A 9,170-nucleotide genomic window follows, 5' to 3' on the forward strand; every position below is an offset into this window, starting at 1 on the left:
CTACGGCCCGGTTTGCATTCGGCCTGCTCGCAGCCGATATCTGATTGGGCCAAACAAGGACCGAGACAATTTTTCGGCCTGTTAAAAGCCCGTGATTTGATTCGCACAATCATGGGCGTGGGTTCATTTCGGGCTGCTGCCAGCCCATGAGCTGATCGGCACGTTTCAGGCCCAACCTACATCGTGATTGCATGACGGCCCGATTATGTACCGTAATTTTACGGTTTGGCCGGTTTACTGTGAAGACAGGATATATGTATAGTAAAATAACTGCAGCATCATGAATAAGAAAAAACCTATACTATACAATAAAGAAATTATGGCATATTACATCCACTGGGCATCAAAGTTCTCCACTATGATAATAAAGCACAAGCAGACAGCAGATTACATACACTGGGCATCAAAGATCGCCACCAGTGCAAATAAACACGCCGACAAAATAATATACAAAACTGACAACACTTCAATAGAGTTCAAGAAAGGTTAGCCCTGCTGGGGAGCTGCAGCGCAAGCAGCTGAGCAAGATGATGAGACTGCGCTTGTTCAACACGTATATCTTCCTCACTCTGAAAGATAAACAAGCAGACAGATGACAGGTTTTGCACATAAAAGTATCAGTGCTGACAATTCATCACATTTCTTACTGACGAATAAAGTGACACGGTTTAAATTTGCATTAACACAATATGGTATTGTTCAGGTCAAGACATGGCAGGAAATCACATTGTGAAGGAGTTGGCAGCTTCACGACACCACTGGATTACAGATCAAGAACTCATAAGTATCAATGGTTAGTGTGCTGTCAATTTATACCATTTCAGATTGGCAAATAAAGAAACGTTTTAAATAATAGTAGAATGATAACATTTTTCATAGTTAAGACATTGCAGAATATGACATTGTGTTGTAGTGGGTAGGTTCACCACACCACTAGATTACAGATGAAGAACAGAAGCATACATGCAGTGCAAAAGAAGATCACTTGCTCTGTATAGTTTAATTTACATGGTATGAAGAAGGAACTTGGGTGTACAACTGAAAACTTAAATTGAGAAAGGACGAACTTTTGTTTATGAACTACATATAATAAACTTTAAACAAGCAATTTGATGCAAACACCAAAAATAAATAGCTGTTGCAGTCATGCCTAACCAAATATATACAACAAAGTTTGAAGGCTTGAGATGGACAAACTTACATTATTGGTGAAGACAGGATCTATAAAGGCCATGTCCATGCTGATGGGGGGGGGGGCAATTCAAGAAGTTTACCACAGAATCTTCTTCAAAAGCAATGCCTTTATTCTACATTTTATTAAGAGTAAATATAGATGTGATAATATACGAAAAATGGAGAATATTTAAGATAAGATGAAGAGTGATGCTACATAACCAAGTAGTTATAAATGTAAGTGCAGCGATACAGGCAAAAGGTACAGCCAAGAGCAATGCACAGCTAAACTTCTTCAGTACCAACCTTATGGTAAGAGTAAATATAGATCTGATGTGTAGAAAATGGAGGGCAAAGGAAAATAAGCTGCAGAGTGATGGTACATGAACAACTACCTGTCATTATAAGTACACTGATAAAGGACAGCATGTACTTACAAGAACAATGCAGAGCTAAAAGAACATTGGCATTGGATATATTCTACACTAGTGTAACCATTCATACAGATCAGATAATTTGGAGCGAACAATTGATAAGCAAGTTATCATGCATACTACTGTCACATAATGAACCAGGTATGTATGCAAGTACAGTGATACAGGACAACAGGTACTAACAAGAGCAAAGCAGTGGGCAGCATATTTGTGATATCCTGTCGTTCTTGTCAAACCGGAATTCTTCTTCGAGAAGATTTCCTGCAAAAAAGATCCGTAAGGCACATGCAGAAAAGTAGATGTTCAAATTGTCATGTGATTTCATAGACAGTACCTCATCCTGGGAACGAGACCAGTGCATAACAAGGTTTTTCCATTCAATGTCTTCTAAATTTAGCACAGGAGACTTCACCGGAAATTCGTTTATAGACTTGCCATCAAAGTGTGATTTCCTCAGGTAACACCGATACTGCTGCAATGCTTCCTTGAAAAGCACAAGCAAGCTTTGCTCGCCATGACTATCCAGATTGACCCTCGCCTAGTTACAACAATGTAATGTAAATCATTGATGTGTTCAATTAGGAGAAAACAGGAAAATAATAGCCATGAATAATAGCACTTACACATAAGTTGGACAGGAAGATGTGAAAATGGTGTTTGTCTTCACAATAATCTTCCCATGATGGGAATATATGCACGTAGTCCCTAACAACATTGAAAGCATTGTCTTTTAAACTGGGAATAAATGAAATGGGGTTCCAATCTGTAGGAATTGGTTGTCTCTGCAGTTGGGATAGGTCTTCGGCCGGTGGACTGGCTGTACTTTTTGCTGGAGTGGGACTTTTCTGTGGTACAGATGGTGCTATCGCAAATGAAATCGGTATACCTTTTGCTGGAGTGCAGGTCCTGTGTGGTGGGGCTAGTGGTGTGGCCAATGAAGTATGGGTACAGTCTGCTGGTGTCGGTCCTACGTTTTGTGTCACTGGTTGTACAGCCAATATAAGTGGGGTGCTGTCTGATTTCTCCGGCACCACCACATTTTCAAGGACTTTCTTGGTACTCCTTCAGGTTCGGCAATCACCCTCTTCCTTTTTGATGTATGATGCACAAGAATAGCATTTGAGTGGAAAAACACGGTATGATGGCAGATGGAATATGTATTGATAATGGATGGGCATGGCATCTCGACATATATGATGAGTAAACTAAGCAGATGGCAGTGCAAAAAAGTAGAAGAAATGCAAGACAACATATGCAAGATACCCGCAATCAATAAAACATTGCCAAATTAGAACAGGCACCTTAATGGGTGAACAGGACAGGCCATCTGCCTTTGACTCCTCGAGGTTAGAATAGTCGTTAGGATGATATTCTGAACAAGAATCAGCAGGTGGGGAGCGTATGAGTTTCATTGCATCCAGAATGGCACTCAATGCCTTGGTGCCAATTGTGTAAGTCATTGCAGTGTTTAGCTTCAAGAGTGGACTGCTGCTAGTGCGACACAAAGCAACTACACAGATCATAGTGTAGATATAACGGGAAAACCTTAAGCATCAGAGTAAAATCAGCAAAGTGGAACTTGCTAGAATATATGTGCTAGTATTGCCGGTACGGCTAGAAAGGCTTTGGATACCAGCTCTCTTCAAGTGAAGGTGCAGTACTGTTAATATCAATGTAACTCTCAAAGGTGACACAGCTCCCCGCATTTCCTTCCTATTCTTATAGGATTCAAGTGGGCAGGCCACTATAAATCCTATTCCTATGTTTACAAGATCCTACGAATCAAAGAGGCTCAAAGTGTCCATCACAACCGACCGTATAGACCTCTACACTGCAAATGTCCCTGCTCATCTTCAGTACAAGGAACATATTGTACTACTATCATACTCCCTCTGTTCCAAAATATAAGTCTTGGTAGAGATTTCCACTATGGATCACATACAGATGTATCCATGTACATTTTAGAGTGTAGATTCACTCATTTTGCTCCATATATAGTCCATGGTGGAATCTATACAAAGACTTGTATTTAGGAACGGAGAGAGTACATATTAAAGAAGAACGAAAGAGGAACATGGTAAAGAAGAGCAAGCAGATTTTGGATAATAAAATGTTGGTTGCGCAGTGCCCACACATGATGAACTAGAGCGCATTAAGAATGCAACTCCTAGCTGTCTCTCGACCATTTCAGGCGGTTGGATGAAGATCCTACATCTCCTAACCCTTCTTCTTCCTCGTCTCTGATTCTTCCCATACAGAACACCGAATGGGCTGCCGGCCGGACCACCGGCCCCCACCGCCTGTGTTCCTCCGCCACCCCCACACCCCACCCCCACCCCGACCCCCACCCGCATCAAGTTTTCTTTGTTCGGCGAGACCCCACAACCACCCGAGCCCCTTCGATCGCACCGGCGAACTCCGGAGAGCTCTAAAAAATCGACTGACCCAATTTTGAAATTTAGTCTACTATGATTTAACTAGTGTGGAATATAAAAGGGGAAAACCATAAGCATTGTGAGTATGGTGTTGAGAGTGCCATGGCGGATCTGAAGGTGCAAACCGGACAAAGGTGATACGTCTCCGTCATATCTACTTTTCCAAACACTTTTGCCCTTGTTTTGGACTCTAACTTGTATGATTTGAATGGAACTAACCTGGACTGGCGCTGTTTTCAGCAGAATTACCTTGGTGTTGTTTTATGTGCAGAAAGCAAATATTCTCATAAAGTCCTGAAACTCCACGGAATACCTTAGAAAGAATAATAAAAAAATCCTCGCCAAATATGAAGACCAGGGGGCCCACACCCTTTCCACGAGGGTGGGGGGTGCCCCCCCTAGGGCGCTCCCCCTACCTCGTGGGCCCCCTGGAAACCCTCCGACGCCAACTCCAACTCTATATATTTGCTTTCGGAGAGAGAAAAATCAAAGAGAAGAAATCATCGCATTTTACGATACGGAGCCGCCGCCAAGCCCTAAAACCTCTCGGGAGGGCTGATCTGGAGTCCGTTCGGGGCTCCGGAGAGGGGGATTCGTCGCCGTCGTCATCATTAACCATCCTCCATCACCAATTTCATGATGCTCACCGTCGTGCGTGAGTAATTGCATTGTAGGCTTGCTGGACGGTGATGGGTTGGATGAGATTTATCATGTAATCGAGTTAGTTTTGTTAGGGTTTGATCCCTAGTATCCACTATGTTCTGAGATTGATGTTGCTATGACTTTGCTATGCTTAATGCTTGTCACTAGGGCCCGAGTGCCATGATTTCAGATCTGAACCTATTATGTTTTCATGAATATATGTGAGTTCTTGATCCTATCTTGCAAGTCTATAGTCACCTACTATGTGTTATGATCCGGCAACCCCGAAGTGACAATAATCGGGACCACTCCCGGTGATGACCATAGTTTGAGGAGTTCATGTATTCACTATGTGCTAATGCTTTGTTCCGGTTCTCTATTAAAAGGAGGCTTTAATATCTCTTAGTTTCCAATAGGACCCCGCTGCCACGGGAGGGTAGGACAAAAGATGTCATGCAAGTTCTTTTCCATAAGCATGTATGGTTATATATGGAATACATGCCTACATTACATTGATGAATTGGAGCTAGTTCTGTGTCACCCTATGTTATGGCTCTTACATTGATGAATTGGTTTATGCTTATTTACTTTCCCGCTACTACTGTTACAATCACTACAAAATACCAAAAACATTACTTTTGCTGTCTTTACTTTTGTTGCCGTTACCATCACTATCATATTACTGTGCTACTAAACACTTTGCTGCAGATACTAAGTTTCCAGGTGTGGTTGAATTGACAACTCAGCTGCTAATACTTGAGAATATTCTTTGGCTCCCCTTGTGTCGAATCAATAAATTTGGGTTAAATACTCTACCCTCGAAAACTATTGCGATCCCCTATACTTGTGGGTTATCAAGACCTGTTTCTGGCGCCGTTGCCGGGGAGCATAGCTCTATTCTTTTGAGTCACTTGGGATTTATATCTGCTAGACACTATGAAGAACTTGAGAGATCCAAAAACCAAGATCTATCCCTCAACTACGAGGGCAGGTAAGGAACTGACATCTAGCTCTGCACTTGATTCACCTTCTGTTATGAGTAAGTTTGCGACACCTACACCTGCTTCTGGTATTCATTCCGATATGTCGCATGTTATTGATGATGCCACTTCTACTATGCATGATACTTATGATGAAACTGCTTCTATGCCTAATACTACTGTGCCCCTTAGTGAATTTCTTGAAGAACAAATTGCTAGGGCTAGAGAAAGAGAAATTGATGAAACTGAATACGATGATGATAGTGATGATGAAAATATGCCTGTTATTCCTGAAGGTTATCTTTTTGATAAAGATGCTTCTTTAGCTATTTTAGCCTGCAAAGATAGATATGAGCTTAAAAGGTTATTAATTAAATGGAACAAAGAATCACTTAGAGATAAAATGAAACCCGATCCTGCTTTTGCTACTTCACCTATATGTGTTCCTGATAAAGATTATGAATTCTCTGTTGATCCTGATATAATTACTTTGGTTGAATCTAATTTGTTTTATGGCTGTGAATCTGAAACTATTGTGGCACATCTTACTAAGTTAAATGACATAGCTACCATGTTCACTAATAATGAGAGATCACGTTACCTCTATTTACTCAAAATATTTCCGTTCTCATTAAAGGGTGATGCTAAGATATGGTTTAATTCCCTTGATCCTGGTTGTGTGTGTAGTCCCCAAGATATGATTTATTACTTCTCTGCTAAATATTTCCCTGCTCACAAGAAACAAGCTGCTTTGAGGGAAATATACAATTTCGTGCAAATTAAAGAAGAGAGTCTCCCACAAGCTTGGGGGAGGCTTCTCAAGTTACTTAATGCTTTGCCTGATCATCCTCTTAAGAAACCTGAAATACTTGATATCTTTTATAATGGACTAACCGATGCTTCCAGAGATTACCTGGATAGTTGTGCTGGTTCTCTTTTCAGGGAAAGAACACCGGATGAAGCTGAAATTCTATTGAATAATATGTTGACAAATGAAAATAGTTGGGCACCTCCTGAGCCAGCTCCCGCTCTAATTAATGATCCTATTCCTAAACCAACTCCGAAGAAGAGAGGTGTTCTATTTCTCAGTCCCGAAGATATGCAAGAGGCAAAGAAATCTATGAAAGAAAAACGTATTAAAGCTGAAGATGTTAAGAATTTACCTCCTATTGAAGAAATACATGGTCTTAATATACCGCCTGTTGACGAAGTATATGATCTTAATCCTTCATTCATTGAAGAACCTCCTGATATCCCGACACAGGTAGTAAAGGTAAATTCTCTCTATAGATTTGATGAAGGTGATATCCCTCACTATAAGTCTGCTAGGCAATGCTTTGATGTGTTTGATAATTTTATTGTCAAACAAGAAAATTTCAATGCTTATTTTAGTAGACAATTGAAATATGATTCCGATATAATTAAATACTTGGGTGATTATATGGCTCATATTAGAGGTGAACTTAAACTTGTTAGCAAACATGCTTCTATGGTTACCACTCAAGTAGAACAAGTACTTAAAGCTCAAAAAGAATTGCTCCATGAAATGAATAGTAAGAAAAATGATTATGCTGTTAGAGTGGCTACTAGAACTGGTAGAATGACTCAGGAACCTTTGTATCCTGAAGGCCACCCTAAGAGAATCGAGCAAGATTCTCAGAGAAATAATATTGATGCACCTAGTTCTTCTAAAAAGAAGAAGAAGAAAAATGATAGAACTGTGCAAACTTCTATGAACCTATTGCTGAACCACCTGATAATCCAAATGATATTTCTATGTCTGATGCTAAAACACAATCTGGTAATGAACATGAACCTAGTAAAAATATTAATGATGATGTTCATGATGATGCTCAACCTAGTAATGATAATGATGTAGAAATTGAACATGCTGTTGATCTTGATAACCCACCATCAAAGAATCAACGTTATGATAAAAGAGACTTTGTTGCTAGGAAACATGGGAAAGAAAGAGAACCTTGGGTTCAGAAACCCATGCCTTTTCCTCCGAAACCATCCAAGAAGAAGGATGATGAGGATTTTGAGCGCTTTGCTGAAATGATTAGGCCTATCTTTTTACGTATGCGATTGACTGATGTGCTCAAAACAAATCCTTATGCTAAATATATGAAGGATATCATTACTAATAAAAGAAAGATACCGGAAGCTGAAATTTCCACCATGCTTGCTAATTATACTTTTAAGGGTGGAATACCAAAGAAACTTGGAGATCCCGGAGTACCTACTATACCTTGCTCCATTAAAAGAAATTATTACCTGCTTTATGTGATCTTGGAGCCTGTGTTAGTGTTATGCCTCTCTCTTTATATCGTAGACTTGACTTGAATAAGTTGACACCTACTGAAATATCTTTGCAAATGGATGATAAATCAACTGCTATACCTGCGGTATTTGTGAGGATGTGCCTATTGTGGTTGCAAACGTTACTATTTTAACGGACTTTGTTATTCTTGATATTCCCGAGGATGATTGTATGTCTATTATTCTTGGAAGACCCTTTCTTAATACTGCAGGGGCTGTTATTGATTGCAACAAAGGCAATGTCACTTTTCATGTTAATGGTAATGAGCATACGGTACACTTTCCGAGGAAACAACCTCAAGTTCATAGTATCAACTCTATTGGAAAAATTCCATCGATTATATTTGGAGGTTTTGAATTCCCTCTTCCTACTGTCAAGAAGAAATATGATATTCTTATTATTGGGGATGTGCATATCCCCGTTGAGGTAACTTAGTGTTATTCGAAATTTCTCCGGTTTCATGATTATCGAATGAGTTTGTTAACAAGACTTGATCAACCTTGTTAGTGGATTCTTTTTTATGAGCATGAGATGGATGAAACTAGAAGCACAAACTTCTGTACCCTCTTTAAATTTTCTGTAATTTAGTAGAAATAAAGTAAAAATAGTATTTTTCTGTCTGTTTCCTGACTTATCCGTGCAATATAAAAATATCCCGAAAATAAAAGTCCTCAGAAAGCCATGTCAATTTAATATGTTTTTTCGGGAATATTTGAGGATTTACTGTGCAAAAATTACCGCGGGAGGAGCTGCCACATGGCCACAAGGGTGGTGGGCGCGCTCCCCTCCCTAGGGCGCGCCCCCTGCCTCGTGGGCCCACGGTGGCCCTCCTCCACTTATCCCAGCACCCATCTTCTTCCTCTATCTCACACAAACCCGAAAAATCAACTCAAGCACAAGTTCCAGCCACTTTTGCTGTGATTTTCGATCTCCTTGCTCAAAGCACCTCTCGCAAAACTGCTTGGGGAGATTGTTCCTTGGTATGTAACTCTTCCATTGGTCCAATTAGTTTTTGTTCTAGTGCTTTATTCATTGCAAATTTTTGCTGCATAGGTGACCATGTTCTTGAGCTTGCATGTCAAATTTATATGGTTCCAAGTAGTTCTAATGCTTGATATAGGCTCTAGGCACTTGTAGGAGTAGTTACTATCAGTTTTATTGAAGTTGGTTCACTTTTGTTTGA

Source organism: Triticum aestivum, chromosome 6A (genome assembly GCF_018294505.1).
Source record: "Triticum aestivum cultivar Chinese Spring chromosome 6A, IWGSC CS RefSeq v2.1, whole genome shotgun sequence".
NCBI lineage: Eukaryota > Viridiplantae > Streptophyta > Magnoliopsida > Poales > Poaceae > Triticum > Triticum aestivum.